This window comes from Lagopus muta, chromosome 15 (assembly GCF_023343835.1).
Source record: "Lagopus muta isolate bLagMut1 chromosome 15, bLagMut1 primary, whole genome shotgun sequence".
Lineage (NCBI taxonomy): Eukaryota > Metazoa > Chordata > Aves > Galliformes > Phasianidae > Lagopus > Lagopus muta.
The window spans coordinates 5,562,212-5,582,955 of record NC_064447.1 but is presented as its reverse complement, the minus strand read 5'-3'; positions in this window follow the sequence as shown (position 1 = coordinate 5,582,955).

Genomic DNA, 20,744 nt, shown 5'->3' with positions numbered 1-20,744 from the left:
ACGCATAAGAAAGATTAGTTTGGCTGAATTGTTTTTCTCCTTGGAAAAGATGCTGAAGACTATATGTGAAGTACATCTTTTTCAGAAAGGACTTTTTCAGAACCATGTTAGACAAGTTTGCAGGGAAATTGTGGTTCTAAGAGAGCAAAACAAAATTCATAAATAGACTGGCTAGATTTGAGAGAATAAGGCAATAAATCAAATCCCCATAAATAGCACTCAGAGTCATGCACCATACAAAGTGACCTGAAGCAGTAGAAAGAAAAAAAATTAGAAAGCATAAAACTCAAAAAAAGCAGACAATTTCAAGAGGGCAAACAGTGCATAATTTATAAGTGAGGTAAAACTGCAATGGTAGCAATAAAAAGGTGAAAAAAGAAAACAAGAGTTTTTCACTTTGAAGTTTTGCTGTAAGGTACAATAACTGTGCTTTCGTCAAGGATTTGGAGGACACAAGCAGAAGGAGAACACAGTTCCCCTGCTAGAAGCTTCTGATAGTTACTCACTGATGAAAGCACAACAAGAAGAGCAATGCCAAACTCAGCAAATGGCTCTGCAAGAAAGGAACCTCAGTCATCATTAATCTCAACATTAACAACATGATATGGCTCTTATTTTCTCTATCTCAGGATGCTGTATGCAATTTTGTAAAGACACGGGGAAGAAGAGTTGCTGCTGTTGAAAACAGTTGAATGCAACTCACGGATTTTAGCATGTAATTTGTTCACATTTATTTATAGAAAGATGTGGCAAGTGGAAGACAGGCCAAATAGAAAACAACAGTTTAACAGTTTCTTCCTAGTTTCATTATTTCTCTGTTTGCACATTCACCTCTTCACTCAGCCCATTCTGATATCACTTACCAGGCTAGGGAGCAATTATTTAAAATGTCTCAATCCACCAGCTCCCACACCGAGCAGCACTGGTGGTGGGCAGGGGCCACAGCCATAACAGCCCTCTGTGCAGCCCCTCACTGCCCACTTCCCTGCTCCAACACGTGCCATCCAGGCTGCACCTCCTCCCTGCCCACAGCCAGTCATGGATTTTCGAGAGGAAATGCAATTTTTGCAAGATCAGGGATAGTACTCTTTTGGTCATTATTGTAATTTCATTCCGGATTTCATGGCATTTAATCTTTCTCAAAACCCCAGCTCTTAAAATGATCTAATATTGTGGCAATATCTGTTTCTCTTAATGAAAAGGACATTTTTATATCCTTCAATTGCAGAAATTACTGTAATTCTGAATGTAAAAGTTCAGAAGCCAAAAGCCAAATTAAAAATAAGCCACTTTATAAAGATACTCTCAATACTGAGAATTAATCCATTACTTCAGGGCAGAATTTCTGAATGCTTAGAACTAACATTAGCATTTTAGGCAGTGTACCGAAAAGGCTAGAGGTGTTCTAATCTTCATGTATGGACTAGAGAAGCTTCTGAAAATAGTCACAGTAGTCATAGCAGCAATGTGAGTAATGAAGAAATCCTCTCCCACTACTGGGAAATGTCTCCTTTAGAAAATCAAACAAACAAACAAACAAAAAACCTCAAAATAATTCTCCAACAATCCCATTAAAAAATTCACCCATGCAGCAAAAACTGTAAGGGACAAAAGAAACTAGCACTTTCTCTTGCTGCTCAGATCTGAGGTAGCAATGTAGAACAACGCAAGAAGCACGTGTTTTTTTAATTCATTTATTTTTTTAAAATACACAAATACACTGCAACACAAATCTGCAAGAATACTCACGTTAACGTACAGCCTAGTGCACAGAATCACAGAATTGTAGGGATTGCAAGGGGCCTATGGAGATCACCTTGTCCAACTCCCTGATAAAGCAGGTCCAAAAGAGCAGATTGCATAGGAAAGCATAAGCAAACAACCTACTGTGACATAAGCACTTGACCTGAAAAGCAAACCTGGCGTAGAGATTGCTACCAATTTGTATTGCATCCAAACCAGAACAAGCTTCTCCAGAAGGGAAGCACTTGTCCCATCTACCACCATCTAGCACTCAGTACTAGCTTTATGCTGAAAATGACAACCTAGCTGTACATTAACTGCATAGTTAACAAAGTGTTACTTTTCTTTATAGGACACCTCTCAAGCTTATCATTTGGGAAAAAAAGGCGCTTTTATACTTAGGGAGGAAATGGTGCTGCCTGCCTATGTAGCAATCACTGCCAGTATGAAGAATACTAGGAAGCACAGAGCTATATTATCAACGACATTTAGAGGGGACAAAAGTACATCCAGAACTGCACTAGAACTGCTATTAATGCCTGTTTCTGGGAGAAGATGAAATCTGAATTATCTAGCAATGACTTTGTATGATTACCACAGCTTTTATTTGCTTTTTAACACAATTGCAATTCAGACAGTTTATCATGAAAAGCCCCAAGCTGTGCTTTGCTAACGTTACCAACTAAAAAAGAAAATCTGCACTGATGGTGTTGGTTTTGGTGCTCTTAGTTTCCCTCTCAGAACAAGGATTTCCTCCTCCCCCTGTGCATGCATCAATTCCTCGCTGCATTCAAAGCAGAGAGCAGGAATTCAATCCTAATGAGATTGCAGAATGAGAGTTTTAGCTCGGTGTCACTGATGATTCCCATCACAATTAAAGCCAGCATGAGAGGGAATAACAATACCCCTCAGCTTTTCTGTCCTGGCATGCCGCACACTTGCCTCCAACAAGTGTGACCTTTAGGAGTCTGACTGCGTCACGTACCTTCCGTGTGAACATCTGATTTTGACCTTGTCAGCATTTTCTATTTCAGCCTCCTTTCCTTTCTCAACGTCTCCCATTGTGGACTGTGCTGGCTATATTTTGGGAGACAGTATGAAAAGGCTAGCTAGTTTTAATGGCTTCTGTTATAAGCAGACTAATTGCTTCTCCTGGGCAGTGTAGTTTCTCCTATGGAGCCTTAGCTGAGTCATAGTTTCCAGCAGTGATGTAACTGCGCACATTACCCCAGAAGTAGAGACACTGAGACACTAAATAGAAAAGCAGAAATAACACCTACATCTAGTGCCACTCGCTGGCTTTTCACCCACTCTGCTTCTGCATGCTGGGCCAGCGGGAGTCATTGCTGCCAGTCGAGATGGGAGGCATGACCTGGAAGGATGTCACTGCAAAGGATCCGGCTCTGTGAGCTTAATGTGAAAACAGACCTCCTGCGTGGCAGAAGTGGCAGCCATCTATATAGCAGTCAAGGAAAATTAAGAGGCAAATGACTGCCTGAATCTCATTTCCTGATGCTTCACCACCAGGCAGCTTGTATCTTTCTGAAGGCCTGACTGAAACAAGACCAAGAAGAAATCTGTTGTCAGTTGCTCTTGTGTTTTGGCTCAGCACTGAATTCAAAGTCAAAGAAGCAGAATACTCAAGAAAAGAGCTACTAAATGAGACACTTGTCAAGCTAAGTTAATTTCTGTGCTACCCACTTTGACAGCACCTCTTTAATCACATACGAGAACAAGGCGATGATCGGTGCCACTGAATTAACTTGTAATTTCTTCTGAAATATTAAACACAGTATTGTATAACTCCGGCTGATAGCATATGACAGTGACCAGGCCTTTTGGAACATTATGTTGCTATGCTGAGAAGCCCTGAAAAAAAAATATTTTTTATTGAAATGTCTGCAGTGGACTACATGGCTTTGAGGCAGTATTACTTCTCTGAGACTGAAAACATAGTAAGCAAATCAGTACAGCAGACACGGTAAGAGCATCTTAGTTAAATGCTGCATTATTGCCCTAATAAACCAAAGCCACTGCTAGCAGGAAAGGCTTTTTCAAAGCAGACCTTGATGTCAAGCTGCATTCATGTGAGTTGCTTGAGGAATCTACACTTATAGCTTATAAATTCTGAACAACTGTATAAACTTGTCTCTGTAGGAATCACCACATCACGAGGTACTGCTCCCCGGTAGCACACTTGTATGCAGGAGGGGCTGGTCTGCTTGAATTACAGCATGGTCACAGCACAGAGCAGAAGGGATCGCTGAGTCCAGTGATATCAGGCTAACGTACATCGCGTTATGACGAAGGATCTTCATCCAGCAGTCTGGCTGTCCAGCCAGGAGCAGGGCTGGGGAGGTCAGGCAGTGTGTGTTTGTCTTGGTTGAGTCCTTCCTGCCTAATTAAGCTGTGAAGACACTTCTAAATCGTCTGGACTATAAAGGCAGCTGGTGCATCTTTTTATTGCAGGTAACATGTTGTGTAGGAGGTGTGTGCAAGTTTTTGTGTTATTACTTTATTTCCAGTTGCTTAAAATATCAATGAATTGGTCAGACCTTAACGCGTTATATCTTTTTACTTTTTACTTTTTATATCATAACTATATCCACCCTGAGGAAGAAATGCTAAGTGATTAAAAAGTATGTGAACTGCTCGGATTTGTCAGAGTTTAAGGATTCGTTTGGGGGTACATTTCAGCCCACACATCTTAATTTACTTGTCATGCTCATGTTAAGAATTTTGATAACTTTCTCATAGATTTTACTGCAGATGCATTACCAGCTGCTCCAGCACTGTCTACCAGCTAGAAATTTGGGACAGATACTTCAAGAACAATACATGGAGCACACCCACAGAAATGCGCTCTCCCACCCCCATTTGTGTTTCCATTTCCCAGCAGAAGCCATCCTTACACGGGCACAGGAGGATTAGACACAGACTGCTGTAACCAAGGTACTGGGGGGACTGCACTGACGGCTATGGGGAGGTTCTAACAAATAGGAGGCTGGGATGGCAAAGAACATTCTGAACAGAAGACACAAAGGGGAAGGAAAAGAGAAAATGGAGATATTCAATAGGAACAAAGGGAACGCTGCTATGTAGCCCCAGGGTTTAAAAATCACCCTTAGAAATGGAGCTCTTTGTTTAAACCTGATAAAACATGATTTGGAGGACTGGAATAGCTTCTGACCATCAAAAGCTTTGCCCACCAGCAGTGAGGAGCTGCACATCCTCTCACCATGAAAGAAAGTGAGAGGGGAAAGAGGAAGAGAAGGAAAAAAGAATAAATTGCTGTCAAATTTGAAATATAATCAGTCTGTGATAAGAGATGTCTCCACTACTTACACAGCAGAAAGCCTACCTTGATGCTTGACCCTAAGTCCTTCTACAAAGCCTTTGGACACATCGTGCTCCCACATCATACGTCAGCAATCATTTGCATAGCCATAAATAAGTACACAGCACACAGGAGGGACATGTCCTGAGAACTGAGCAGGGAGGACCCACCTGGGACCTGCCCATCAGCACTGGGAGAGGTGCACAGGATATCAGCAAGGAGGCATTTCGGTTCATTCTTCTCTGAAGGATATCCAATAAAACTGTCCATTAATCTAAAGGACTAAATGTAATTATACAAACACTGTGTTTTCTTGATGACTTCTATGTATTGTAAGAAAGCCAATAAGGATCCTTTGGGGAAAAAAAATATCAGAATAAATGCTAACCTAAAAAATTGACCTGGAGTGAACATAATGCCATTTTACAGTGTGATTTGAGCTGCCTATAGAGAGTGATTTGGTTCTTTCACAGATCCAAGCTGCTGTCCCTCAGAGTGGCACAGCACTGCATTAGCACACTGCACAGAAAACACTTTTTCAGGGAAAATTAATGTCCTGATAGCCACACCGAGCTCACGTACCAAAGACATCCCTGACTAATTTTTCAAGTATAAAAACAGCAGTCAATAATCCTCCCCCAGCCCTCCTGAGCTCCCTATTACAGCATCCATTCTTTGGGGACTGCTGAAGCTCATTTCTGTGGCACAAGGCAGGGAACCAGAGCAACCTTAACCTCTTCCAGAGCATTAAAAAACCATCAGGAAATGACTGTCAGTGCTGAAACTGCAATCAGGGAAACAAGCTGAGTTAAATGAACAGATCCCTAATCACTCTGAATTCAGAAGCTGAGATAGTCAGGGAAAGGATGGACCTGATATTTATGATCTGCTTGAAAGGGAAGAGACAGCGTCTGCATGGCACAGAGTCTGAGCTGGAGGGAACGTTGTCATACATGGAGGGCAATATTAGCTTCATCATTTCCAGTTCTTGAGCTCTTCTTGCTTCTAGCATTGTTGGCTTGAAAAAATAACCAGAGAATTTTGCTTCCTGAATATACCCACATGAATCCCAACGTCTTGCATTTAATGAGCACTTTTATATGAAACAGTTTGCCTGCATCTATTTTACTGTATTACCTTTTGTCTTTTTTTGCTCTAAATGAGTCCTTAACATTTTCTGTAGTTGCCTTCAGATCCTAAAAGAAGTGCAGTCATTTCACAGTTTGTGAGTTATGTCTCCCTTGTGCAATACTAAATATTGCTACTCTAAAATCCTCTGTTCTCAACATCCCAAAACACGGTAAAGCAGAAGACATCTGATGAGAGTCCCTAATGAGATCTCATTCAGCTGTGGGTTAGATCAAAAGAGACAAATTTCCCATGGAAAGTTTGCTTCAGCACTTCCAGTCCCATGTCAGTGGTACTGCAATTGTGTGCATAACATCGATAACAAGCTGCCCCCAGAACTGCCTGTATCAGCAGAAAAAGCAGCAGGAAAGTGCCACTGACTTTTCCCAGAGCCATTTTTCCCCTTACATCTAGGTGCCATCTCAGGTATGTTCAACAGTGTGACAGAAGCATCACTGACTTGATGTGACATCACTACAGGAGGTGTGACACAACAGTTCATTAGCCATGTCAACAGAATTCAAGGAGCTGGCTGCCAGGGAGCACCACAGGTCAGCCTGGAGAAAGAGCCTAGACAATTTTCTTCATAAAAGAAACTGCAAAGGACCTCCTGAAGCAGATAGAGAGGTACTAAGTAGAAGAGGGATGGGACTGAAATAGACACGAGAGTAGAGAAGAATTGAAAGAAAAGTTGAGGTAAAGGGAATGTGAGGAGGCCTGAGGTGTTTCTCCAGTTTGAGGGGATCCAACATCTGTTAAAAGCAAAACAAAGAGGAGACATTTTCTCTTGTTATTGGCCTTTCTGTCAAAGGGACTGCAAGTATTCGTGGGGAAGTAGCTGCTGGTATGACAGGCATATGCTAACTGAGAGGGAAAAAAAACGGACAAGTCAGGAGACCAATACATAAAAACACAAAGGAAAAATAAAATGTACTCCTGAGACAAAACAGAGAATTGTCTTTGAAGTAGAAAATCTATTTTCTAACTTTTGAAGCCTTCACTTCTCAAAGGTCTGGTTTGGCTTCATTTTCTTTCCATTTTCACCACCTATTCAAAAATTGTTTGCATGCCCAGCTCCAGCTACGGATGCTTCTAGTGAGTATTAAACTTACACGAACCAAAGGACACTTTGTCAAGATTTTTACTGATGTCTTGCAGAGCAGAAATGTCTGAGGCTTCCTGGAAGGTTTGTTTTTTGCAAATGGGTTTCATTTCACTAAGACATTAACCAGCTGTAGGTATCCATGCATTCGAAGGACAGAAGCACCTCATGCTCTTAGCAGACCTATCTGATAGAATATTGCAAGTTGGAAGGGACTTACAAGGACCAACACCTGGCTCCTCGTGGGACCACCCAAATCCAACCCCTGTATCTGAGAGCGTTGCTCAAATGCTTCCTGAGCTCCAGCAGCTCAGGGCCATGCCCACTGTCTGGTGCCCTGTTCCATGCCCACCACCCTCTGATGCAGACTCTTTCCCTAACCCCCACCAGACCCTTTCCTGACACAGCTCCATGCCATTCCCTTGGACCCTTTCACTGTCACCAGAGTGCAGAGTTCTGCATCTGCCCTCAGCTCCCCTCATGAACCATAAGAATTCCTGCATCAAGCCTTAAAACCTATTTGAACAGAAGTGTATTCTTCAGAAACAGGTTGATACATCAATACTGACAGTATGGAGCTATGCCTGAAGTACTTCTGATTCTCTTTATAAATATTACATTTCACATTGTGGAAGCTACCATGACAACAGATCAACTGAAAAAGCAGCTCATTTGTTGCCATTGAAGAGATCTATCATTATATGTTACTGTGACTTTTTCAGATTTGATGGAAAACTAATAGCAGGGCACCATGGAAAACTTTCATCAGAGCTGTCCACAGTTCTCTCTTTTCCTATCCTAAGTAAAATATAGGATTTAAATTAATAGTAGGTGTTTATGCAGAGAAAGTAGAATGAATACACAGTTTCAGTAATTACTTTGGCTAATTAATCTTTTGGTCTTTGGTTTCAGCAATTAAAATACAGTGCCACGTAGAGATTGCAACGACAGTAAATTTGACAATAGTTTTGTTTCATTCTTTTCTATGCTGAAAGTTATTCATGGAATTATGGTTCTCTTTTAATTGTATTTCATAACTGCCATTATAGGATCTTGCTTCACATAATCAACCGTCCTGTGGTCATGTCACTTTCAAGGTGGTATCTCAGGCTTTTGGAACTTGCTAGATCATCTGTCTTCCTTGTCTACACAATAACAGTATATTTCAAGAATATGGCAAGCCCCCTAATCACAGATTTACAAGAGAAGGTGACAGCATTACAGAAGGAAAACCAGAGCGTTAGGAAATGGAAAGAGATCACATTAGAAAATCTCAAGTCATTTTGGGAAGAGAACGGGGATATGATCTCAGCCTTCCAAGACAAAAGCAAGGCTGCTTGGGAGAAGAACATGACTCTCTGGAAAAAAACCATGACCTTTTTGAACAGTGTCAACATCCTACTAAAGGATGAAGAGGAGATTTGGGGAAAAGGCCTAGTCCAGTGGAAAGCAGAGCTGGACCTTTGGAAGAATGAGCTGGACCTTTGGGAAGAGGAACAAGAATTCCTTGGAAAGTGAAAATATTCACAGAAGAAAACACAACTGTACTCACCAGAAATCAAAGATGAGGCACTCACATGCTTAGAATGATTTCTGCCTTCTTACACCAATAAAACCTTGACTACTCTCTGAAATCATCCACCTTTTATTTCCAAATTTGTTCTGTAAACTTTTTCCAGTCTCAGCTCACTGTCTCTGTTTTCTCTGATGAAACACCACCATTTAGCTGCCTGGTTCTAACTCACCAGCAGATGAATGAGGCTGGGGAATCTAAAACCTAACTTCATTAAGGATATCTTAACCAACAAATTTCTATTGCTCCTTGTAGAATTACACAGGAAATTTGATGGTGTTAGAAATGCTCTTTCATTAAAACTTAATGAAAATGGTGAATATAATTAGTTGCCTGTTAGACTAAAAAATAAAATCAACTCAAAAAACTTTTGCATATAGTGGTATGATTGTTCTTGCACACAGAGGGGCTTGGGGCACCATCTGTTTCAAAAATATAAGAGAAATGTACATACTATCTTAGTCCAAGATGAATATAAGGGATGAAGTCTAGCAGATACTACGAGATGGAAAGGGCAGAGGGTACTACTCAGAAATAATTATGGTTTCACTACTCTGAGCTCCATGACAGCATTCATTTTCTAGAAATGATCAAAATACTCATTCATGTCATTAATTCATTCATTTTCAGGGAAATTACAGATATCCCACTATCACCTTCTACCAAAAATTCTAGAAGAAGTAAAAAGGGCAGAGAAGAGGCCACAGAAGGCAAGGTAGAAGAAAGCAAGCAGGCCAACCTGATAAGCACATAAATGACAGGCAGAAAATTTCCATGGTAAAGCTGAGCTGCCTGCAGAGAGTGCTTCGACCTCTACAGTGATTGAACACTCACAGCTTCATACAACTGCACTGCATGTTCCCTTGAAAATATATCTATCCTTTCAAAATAGGAATGCGGCTGTCTAATTCTCCATCCTCTTGCCCAAAATGAGTTCAGACAAGGGAGCGCTAACTAATACCGTAGTGTGTGTTCATCACACGCAGACAACAGCCCACCTTCTCTCATGTATATACTGCTTCACTTCGGGATAATTCCAGGGACTGTTGATTCCAGTGAGAAAGTAAACCTTTACTTTTTTTAGCGTTTGTTCATCTGAGGCTAGCCTGAGGTGATGCAGATGTCAAGCATAATGACTTAATCCAAAAGTTGCTCTGAAACCTCTGTGCTGATCAGCTGCCAAGAAAGCGACATTTTCAGGATCAGTAGGTCTTTGATGGGTACCAAAATGTTTTTCCAGTAACATGATGTAGAATACTTTAAAAACTATATTAGAAACATTAAATAACTTATGCTTGGATCTTTAGAGGTCATCTGGCCCAGTCTGATGCTCAAAGCAGGGCCAAATTAAAATTAGATTTGCAGTAGAACTAGAACTAGAGAGTCAACAACTCGGGGAAGATTTCAAAGAAGGACCAAGATGAGGATTTTCCAAGACCTTCATACACAGTTTATCAGTAATCGGTTATGCTTGATTATGCTGAAACTTGCCCCATGATTACTGCACTGAAAAAAATAATAATAATAAAAGGGGGGGAAAAAAAGCGAAAAAAAAAGGAAAAAAAGAAACCAAATGCATTAGTTTACTGCAGTGATACAAAAACCTACATTTGTTGGTAGCTGTCCCGTAGGAGACAAGGAGACAAGCCCTCCCTTTGATGTTAGCCATAAAAGTACTTCTCACAAAACAGAGCGACGTTTCAGGACAGGACTTGAACCCAAATTTCTGTTTTTCTGATTTTAATCCACTTATTAGTTTGTCTAATTAGCTTTGTCACACTATATATTTCTGGTTCAAAGAAGTGACAATCTATCTTGCAGAAGATACAAAATTTATGCAGAAAAGAAAACAAGAGTGAGTCAGTAGTACATAAACCCAGAAAACATGCAGTATAAATTTTGGACAGCTAGAACATAAAATACAGGAAATTGAATTATTGTAGTGGGGAAAAAAAGGACAGTTTTGTTCACCTCTAGGCCAAAAAAAACCACATTATAAATCCTAATTTGAAACTGTGAACATTCAACATGATAAAGGACAAACAAAAAGAAAACAAGCACAGCAACTGAGAGCACCAAACATAAGAAGTTTTATAGTCAGACATGTCATATTTTAGTAAGAGCTTTTCCTCCTACATAACACATCCCAAACCATATAATTTGGTAAGCATAAGCAGCAATTGCTCTTGAAATCAAAGTTTCCTTTTAGAAAGAAAAAACATTTTTAACTGCTTTAGGTAGTGAAGGACCACATGTTTTGATAAGAACTGAAGGTTAAGAGTCTACCTTTGTTTTTCTGGAATAAAACCCCAGTGATGTGACCTCATAACTGTGAATGCTGAGCAAGCTCCCCTGCGCTCTAGAACTGGCTGTCATGGTTTCACAGCTCCCAGCGTGCAGTGTGCAACCTTAGTTAAGAAAGGCAGCACAAGGGTCTTCACTGCGACAAAAGAGAAGCAGGTAAGATACAATATGGAAAATATTTACTCACAATTTAATGCTGGGTGTTTGATTTCTCGGTAAAAGCACTCAATCAGTCCACCAAAAGGAAAAGAGATGTAAAATATCTAATATATTTTTAAAGCCTAATTATTGAAAATTGACAGGAGGAGGTGCTGAGAGACAGTGAGTGCACAAAGGAGCCTGCTGACCTCTTCATCCATAAAACCTTTTGGGAAAAGGTCTCCTGACACGTCTTTACAGCAAAGCATGCTCTGAAATGCAGTGGCAACATCTCAGTGTTTGTGAGACTGTCCTGATGAATCTGCCCGCTGTTCACTCCCTCCTTCAAGGAAGAGAACTCTTGGATTTATCTGAGATGTTTACTGTTTGTTGACAAAGGCAGATTTTCCTCGCAGCCACTATGTCATATATTACTTAAATAATGAGTAACGGGTTGTTTCTTATCCTTTGCAAACTGTGTATCACTGGAGGTGTTCGTTCTACTTTCTAACAACGTAGCACAAAGAGAAGTAGCAGACATGTAAATTATGTGGGATTGCACCTCTATATTACCGTACTATTACAGTAAACAAAACTTCTGTGTGTCCACACATGCAGAAAACATACATTTTTTCTGAAAAAAAAAAAGACAGAGCAAGAGTAAACACATTCACATTTTCTCACACAACATAAATTACTGCAGAAATGCTGTTCTTCCCCTTGAATCACATACATTAATATCAGTTATTACATATAAATATGTATAATATTATAATTATAAATATATATCAAAAGCACAGATGTAAACAGCACAAGTTGGCTGTTTACAAGTTACAATTTCCTTTAAAGTTCAGGAACACTGGGCAGCAGCTGATCTACATATTTGCCTATGCAAATGGCAGCACAGTTGTCAGCTATCCAAGTGAAGAGTTTGAGATGAGATAATACAAGGCTCCTCTCCCAGAATGACTGCCATTGACTAGTGATTATGAATGCCAAGCAGTAAGACCAGCTCCTTTTAAGTACATCACACTGGATTCTGAAAATAGAGGTACCCAAATCATTTGTCACCTTGGAAAATCATTCACTGTTAATTTTTAATAACCTGACTCATACCGCATTTATGGAATGACCTGAATAGTTTTATCTGATAGTTTCTTAATGTAACGTAATTTAATTACAGCCCATAGAATTTACAGTTAATGCTGCATGCTTTTGTATTCCTTGAGTTTGCTGGCTAACCAAAGTGTCTCTGCACAAATGCCATCCCTGTTTCTCTGGGAGAGGCAGCCAGCACCCCACATAGCAGCGCACTTGTGCCTGAAGAGTTCCTTCTTTTACCCTGCTAGATCCGAGGATCCGAGCATCAGTTAAAACCAAAGGAAAGAAAACAAAAAGAATATACAAAGAATGGTAGAAATAAAACAAAGTATTAAGATACCTGCTTTGTACTGTTCAAGAAGGCAGAGTAAGTACTTCCTAGAAAACTTGTCTAACTTGCACAAGGAGCGGCTTTACAGGATTTTGAAGGAAGAGCAAAGGGACTTCAAGAAGGAAATCAAAGCCTTCTGCAAAGCAAATAAGAATTTCCATGAGGAGATAAGAGCCTTCCAGAAGGAGAGCAAAGCCTTATGGAAGGAAATCAACACCTTCCAGGAAAATAACAAAGCTGTCAAAGAAGAGATCAAGAATGTTTTAGAAGAGAGCGAGGACTTCTCACAAAAGATCAGAGTCATCCAGACGAAGAAAAATGTCTTCCAGAAACAAGTTGGTAACATTCAGGAAAAGCTTGAAGAATTCTGGAATAAAATGAGGGTTGCTGAGGATTTGATTGAGGTTCTTGGTGAAAGGAATAAGGCTGGCCAGAAAGTGGTCAAGGCTTTCCTAAAACAGAATCAAGATATCCAAGAACAGAATAAAGCCATGTATGAGAAGAACAAAGTCCTGCAAGGTAAGAATAAAGCAATGCAGGAAAAGAACAGGCCTTCCTGGAAGGACCACAAAGTTCTCTGGAAGAAGGACAAGATCTTCTGGGATGAAGAGATGGCCATCTCAAGCAGCAAACTCATTCTCTGGGAAGAATCCATAGCTTTCAAGGAGAATGACTGGAAGATTCAAAAGGAAAAGGAAGCTCTGGGGGATGTGGTGGAAGCCCTGAAGTATGAGAAAATTTCCCTATTTAAAAATGTTTATATTCTTCCAGGAGAGGAGAAACTACCTGAAAGAGAAGAGAAAGATCTTTGAGACAAGCACAGACCAGCCGTGGGCACTGGAAGTGGAGCCTCAGAGCAAATCGGGCAGATCTGAAACACGACTTCACTTTCAAGCAGAATGCAGATGGGCTTTAATTCTTTGTCCTAAAAATATTTACCTAATAGCTAAAATATTGCTTTAGCTTTATGTTTTCTTTTAATGTTTTGCTCTATTTTATTCTGATTTATTTACCATTTCTCTTTGCTTGACTTACAGGCTTTAGCAATCAAAATTATTAACTGCAATTCTCGCAGTGCTCCAATGAGGAGTGATGGTGAATTAATTATAAACAGATGGTTCCATTTCTAAGTATCCCACTGTCAAAATTAAAGCCATAATATATTATCTACTGTTACTCACGATTGCATTTGCACTTTTTAAAATTTCCACCTTATAGCTGTCAAAAAGACTTAACTGAAAATTTCTGAAGTTGTTTAAAATTAATTGCTGTTACAAGTTTTTTCCTTAACCAACCATTAAAAAACATTTCAAAATGTCTAAATCACCACAAAATCAGATTTGGAGCAGCACGTTTACTTCTCATCTAGTTCAGTTCAATAATTTTAAAGCAAGTACATTAGCTGTACTTTCTATAATATCACTTGTTTGAATCAATGCGTTCAGAGAAAAGTAATGCAACTACCCTTCTGTTTCTGAAATCAGAACAGATCTGTTCTGAACATCGTACAGAGGCAGCACACGGCTGTGGCTGCTCACACACTGGATGAGGTTGACATTGCACTATCTGGATTCAGTCATACCTCTTTATTTATGCTCTGTAAAAAGCAATCCTAATGACACAGCTGCTTCAGCAACATCAGTAACAAATCAATAAAGCGATCATTTCACAATGCTAAAATCTTTTCTTCCATAGAGTTGAAAAATATATATCAGGAAAGAATTGACTGATTTTGATTCATGACTTTTCTGAGAACAGGAAAAGGAGTTATTTCACAAGTGTGATCACTTATAAACGTCATGTCTCTTTCTCATTACAATTCTTAAGCTGTTGCCTACCCACAACACTTAGGAAAACAAATGCAAGCTCCTGTAATAATTCTGAAATACGGCCATCTTAAAATCAGAACATAATTCCTATGGGGGTAGGCCAGTATATGAAATGGAATTGCTAAGAAATGTTCTCTCACCAATATGGGTTTTCAAAATAAGTCTTAAAGTGACTTATCACAGAAAGAGAATCATTACTGGAAACTGCCTGTTTCACATATTTCTTGGTCATGAGGACATCATTAACATGATTAAAGGAAATCTTTCACCCTCTCAAATATATTTAGCAGAAAATTTCTCGTACTAGTCCTAACGTATACTCTGACAGTACTACTTATTAAGGACACAGCTGTAACCTTCAGAATAAGAGTGTAGCTTTTGCAGAATGTCAGCCAAAATCAAGCAGTGACTTTCCTTATCTCTTCAGAATCTAAGTTATTTACTACAAAGGCAAGAAAAATAAAGCCCAAAGGAATTTAATACTGGTGGGTATTTCATTAATGTCGATTAGGACAAGGAGAGCAGATGCGATCTCTGAAGAAGATGGTTTTGCTATAGGGAGCTATAAACTAGACAATCAAGAAGGACTTGGAAATGAGGCCACAAGTAAACAAGGTTGCCGGAACTCGCCTGGAGAACAAGAGTAGTAAAGGACATTTAGTAAACAATACACAGGACATGACTTCTGATTTGACTGGTAACCAGGAAAAATCTGCTTGATTTCTCAGACATATTGACAGGCAAGATGGGAACTGTGAACTCATCTGTATGAGGGGAAGCATAGAGAGGAGCTGGGGGACAGGGGTATCACTTCTTTGCTCAGGGAACTGCTTTTGGGTATCCCAAGGCTGGCACATTTTATGGTGATGGGTCCTGTCAAATTTTGTCATTTGCATCATACTACATTTTCTCTCAGATTGTAATTCAGTTTGATAGAGAAAAACAGACCAGCTGAGACTTGACATGTTGTGGCAGTTAACAGATATTTGCATATTTGCCAATAGTTCAGTTCAAATAAATCTCACTGGCAACAGACTATGGAAACAGCAAAAGCAATAAGATAAAAAGCTCTCTCTCGTGCAGAAATGAAATCAGAATCTTTAAAGTAGTTGGAACCCTCTACTCTCCATGTCTGGATACACAAGAAGGTAAGTATTGTTTGGGTGCAGAGCGTAAACTCCCCTTTATTGTACTCTACCAAATTAATTCTTTATTCCAGTGGAATGGAAAAAGCAAGTAAATTTTCAGACTCTTTCCATTCACCTCTCACAGATCTGTGTCCCTGAGACACAGCAACAGGGAAGCCATCAATGGTGCAAGTACGTCCCTTCAGCACTCACAGCTGCCTTCCCACAAAAGAAGGGTCCATGATTTGTACACCAGCAATTGCCCTGCTGGTTGCACCTATGCCATGCTGATGTAATTAGAAGATTGCCCTCCTCAGGAGACGCTCCAGGTACAAACACTGACTATTCTGGTATGCATGTGCAGGTGGCACACTCTCCAGCCCAGATCATTGCTGTCACCCTCATGAGGACTGAAACAGTCCCAGCAGACCCTTCCATTGGTGAGCGGGGTCCTCCAGTATGGCTGGAAATTCAGCTTCAGGTACGTCCTTGTTAGAGAGAAACAGGTCTCAAAACATAAACCAACAGATGTATTCTCACTTTGGATAGGACATGAAGTAGGTACCTGTAGAACTATTGCTTAGCTCAGAAGTTCAGTGAGAAAAGACCATGGAAAGCTCAGATTCATTAAATTGGCTCAGCTCCACAAGCTTTGAGAGTATACTGTTAATTCACTCTGTCCCAGAAGAAATCTTGCTCCGTGCCAGCCTAGGAAAGTGGTGATAAAACTGAATTTTTCTAAATTTACTCCATAATATTCCTTAATGAAGTAGGTCAGCAATTAAATCTAGCATATTATCTATCAAATCTCTACTCATAAGAAAGACATACTGACCACTGAGATGGCCCTAAAATGAACTGCATGTTAGAAGGATACAAAGACATAAATTATTTCAGAAGTTCTTTTTCTTTCTAGGAACAAATTATGTAGACGTGATAAAGCTAAAGCATCTTTTGCAGTGAAAATGTTCAACTGGAACAAGTGCCTTTTTTCTTGGCTTAATGGATTTGTCTCTCAGCTCTTGACCTTTGCTCAGATTTACATGCTATTAACTGAGGTGCAGAGGAGCTAGATACAGCAAGTAGGTGGGGGGGGAGTGCGGGGTCCAATCCAAAGATTGTGTTTAGGTTGGAGTATACAGATATTGCAATTAGGGAGGAAAAACAAACAAACAAACAAAAAAATCCACAAAAATCTACATTGATTTGATTGCTTGGAACTTGAATATAATCGAACAGGGAGATTTGAAGAGCATGTCACTTCAAGTCTTACGATCCTGTCACTATCACGTTGTTTCCAAAGACAACCAGTATCATTAGGCAGATCCTGCATGAAGCTGAGATGCTCCTAGAAGTTGCTAAACATTCTCAGCTCTAATAACAGTAGGAACTCTCCAAATGAGGTAATTGGTCCCTTAAGCTGCAAAAGCCAGAATCTCAAGAGACTGTAGCATAACAATGTCACTTTTATATGGCTTAATCTCAGCTATATAATCAAATTGGTACACAAGTTGTAAAATAATTAAAAATGAGCAACAGTGAAGTCTGCTATAAATGTTTGTGCTTCAGTGCTAATTGATGCCATTATAAACACTAAAGAACAACTTCTCCTCTAGTGTAACTCCAGTGAATATATATAGGTGCACTAGGGATAAATTATATCTAACAACCTTTGCATGGTCAAACAAAATAATACTGTCATGGAATGATTAAAAATGGTCTCTATAGCTGCTGCCCTGAAGCAAAAAGAAACAGAGTCAATACAGTAGGTGCAGATGTGATTAACACTGTAAAAGTCTTGGTAGAATCTTTTCAACCTGGTAATACAAGTGTGAACTTCACAGCACTGATCTGTACTTTAAAGAGCACTAGATCTGCCCAGGAGTAGGGATCTGGCACATAGAGAAGACGTGTAAAATTTGTTAAAAAGTAGTATGAAGAAGCGTCATGTTTTAACCTGCACTGAGCTTGGTTTACAGATGTTCTTTATGCTTGTTGATCAGTAAGCTTGGTCCATAAACAGTTTCCATTGACTACTGTCTGTTCTTTCACATTTTCCTTCCATTGAGTAGCTCAGCACGGAATCTGTGCTGCTCTGTCCATTGAACAAGTGAGTCCTGAAGCCTTTTGGCTCAATTATTCCATTTCTGTTTTCTGTTTCTGGGCTTCCCTTATTACTTGACACACTGGCATTGGTTTCCAATTGTTTTCTTCTCTCGACTTTGCCATCCTCTTTCCATCTCTCCTTTCACGCCCAAATTTTTAAGCCAGGAAAAGCCCTGCAGTAGAAATAATTCCCATTGCAGCACTTTGTTACCCACAACTCTTTTTCTTTTAGTTCTGTGACAATTTGGCAGTGTCACCACGTGAAATAAATAAATAAATAGATAGAGAGATAGATGAAAGATCCAATACTACAAGTAAAAATGGAAGAAAACTTACAGATAAGAAGGCTTTTTTCGTAGTTTTATTTTTGCTGCTGCTTCCACAGTAGTATTTTAAAATCAATAGACTTTGTTTTGCTCCATTTCTATGAGTTGAACATGGTGTAGTTGTCAAAGGTAAGAAACTACTGTGGGTGACAAGATGTCTGAGAGGTCACAAGAATAGTTCTTTGTCACTTAAAGAAGAAAAGGTAAAGGCAACTTTGAAGGAGTAGAAGCCAAAATAACAAGAGATCTGTGCCTTTCATTGTATGCTTACCAAACCTTCTTGTTTTCATGTCTCAATCCCAATCTGAAATTTTGACAGATGCTCACTTTGCTGAGGACAAATCTCATTTCCAGGCACTACCCAAACAGGAAATGGCCCCTAGACTCCATCTCCATCCTGCTCATGATCCCATCACATAACCACAGCTGAAGCGACTGCTTCCAGCTGCCTCTCCTGCCAGAGCAAATGGAGTATCCCCTTCATCTCAGGTAAATTCCTAGGCACAGATTGGTTCCACTTTAAACGAACTGCTCTGTCTTCTGTCTTTGGTTTCCATCCCACCCCACTGCTGGCGCTCCTTCCAACACATGGTAAACACAGTCCTCATTGCTACAGCAAACTGAATAATTCATAACAAATGAATCTGCTGATTAGTATTTTTCCTGAAGTTTTCAAATTGTGAAAGCATCACTTAATGAGTTCATGGAGGAGCCAAGCCGTTAGAAGTAATCAACCTCTTCAAAGGAAGAAGTCTCAGTGTGAGATTTCTATCATCACGGCTCTGCAGAGCAGAAAGTACCAGACTTCCATTTCACCTTTTCATACGCACAAATCTGTTCCAAGCATCCCATGGAAAAACAAGCTGAACTCAATGTTCACACCCTCAGAGAACTTTAGCAACAACGGCAAGAATTGGACTCACTGTACAGATTAAATTTCTCTACAAATATTTAGACTTTCTCTTTTTCTCTCTTTGCAACAATTCAGAGCTGGCCAAGACATCCACCAGTGCCTTGCAATGGCACCTGAAGCATGAAAATCAAAGAGCAAGACCTCAGAAAACATCAGGAATTTCGCAGTAATGGAGAATTTGAGATTAGTTTCAAAACACTTCAGATTACACTTCCAAGTGCAGCCATCACACGTTGAATTTCTTTGAAATTTTAGCATGAGGGAGCTTATGCCAGGTATATACAAAGCAACACAGGATGCGTATTACTGTTGATGATTTGATACAGATATCTTGTACACACCTCTCGCCCTCAAAATTCTTTGTTGTTTCTTTGACTAACCATGAGAAGCATTGGACTGCTAGAATTTAAGATTATGTTTGAGGTACACAGACATGATTCAGGCTCCAGAGATATGATCACCACAGAAAACAAACAAGTTATGATGCTGCATCCTCCGCTTTAACCAGTACGAGGTGTTTGTTGTTCTTTCACTGCCTAACCTGCAGGTGTACCATTGTAAAAGTATGCTTTTATCTATTTATTTATTTATGTCAGGACCACCCAACAAAACTGAACGTGCACAAGATACTATTTTTCCTGTGGGAAAGGTTGATAGCCAGTGAAAACAAAATTGATGCATTTATTTACTGGTACATGCTTCATCCCTCTTTCCAGCTGCAAATCTTTTGCAGGAACTGAAACAAATATATACTTGCATCATTGTGACTTCAACAGGAAGCTAAATGAGCCCATTATGGCTACCATGTGCTTGCCAAGCCACTTACACTTGTTTATTAGGGTACATAGTGACTTACTGCGGCTCAGGAGAAGATTACCCCTCATTACATCATGCATCAGATTACAGCTAAATTATTGTTCTCATAGCACAAGTCTCATGTATTATTCAAATTCTAACCAGTGCATTAACTCTGCCACTCAGCCAAGATTACAGCTAAAAATAGACAGTACATGTCCTACTTCAGAACGTGTTCAACGTTACTAGCAAAGGCACCTCAGATTTCACATGTGCTCACATTTCACATCCTTGACCTTCAAGAGAATTTGAAGAGTAAGAGCCGGTTTTAAATAATTGAGGGAAGAGTAAATGAAAGCATGTAGGTTCTAACCACGCTGTGAATTTTTGCATAGTGATATACAGTGGAGGAGGTAATTACATTTGTTTGAATGTTTATATTTAATTGCTTAGGAATAATACAGCACATTGACAGGAATAACCATGTTCCTCGTCTAGTTAGGTCAGAAGTAGAACAGTGAATTTAAAACTTTTCTAGATTCATAGTAAGAAGTTTTATTTGAACTTCAATGTACCGCCTTCACTGGCCTGGAAAAGTCTTACTTCAGATACTGTGAGTCAGCACAGAAAGAGCTGAGGGAATCTTAGCCTTTTACCTCTTATTTACAATCAGCACTGTTGCAAGTACTCCTTTGTCCTATCACACAGACATATGAGGCTCTCCTCACCTGTTTCCCAGTTCTGAAATCAACACAGAAAAGTTAGGAGCTGCTAAAGGCTCAATAACAGTCAAAGGTCATCCAGTGCAGAGCTAGTTCTGTTTGTAACCCAGTCTGAATACTGAACAACAATATTCTCTACATACAGCTCAAAGGATGGTATGAACAGAGG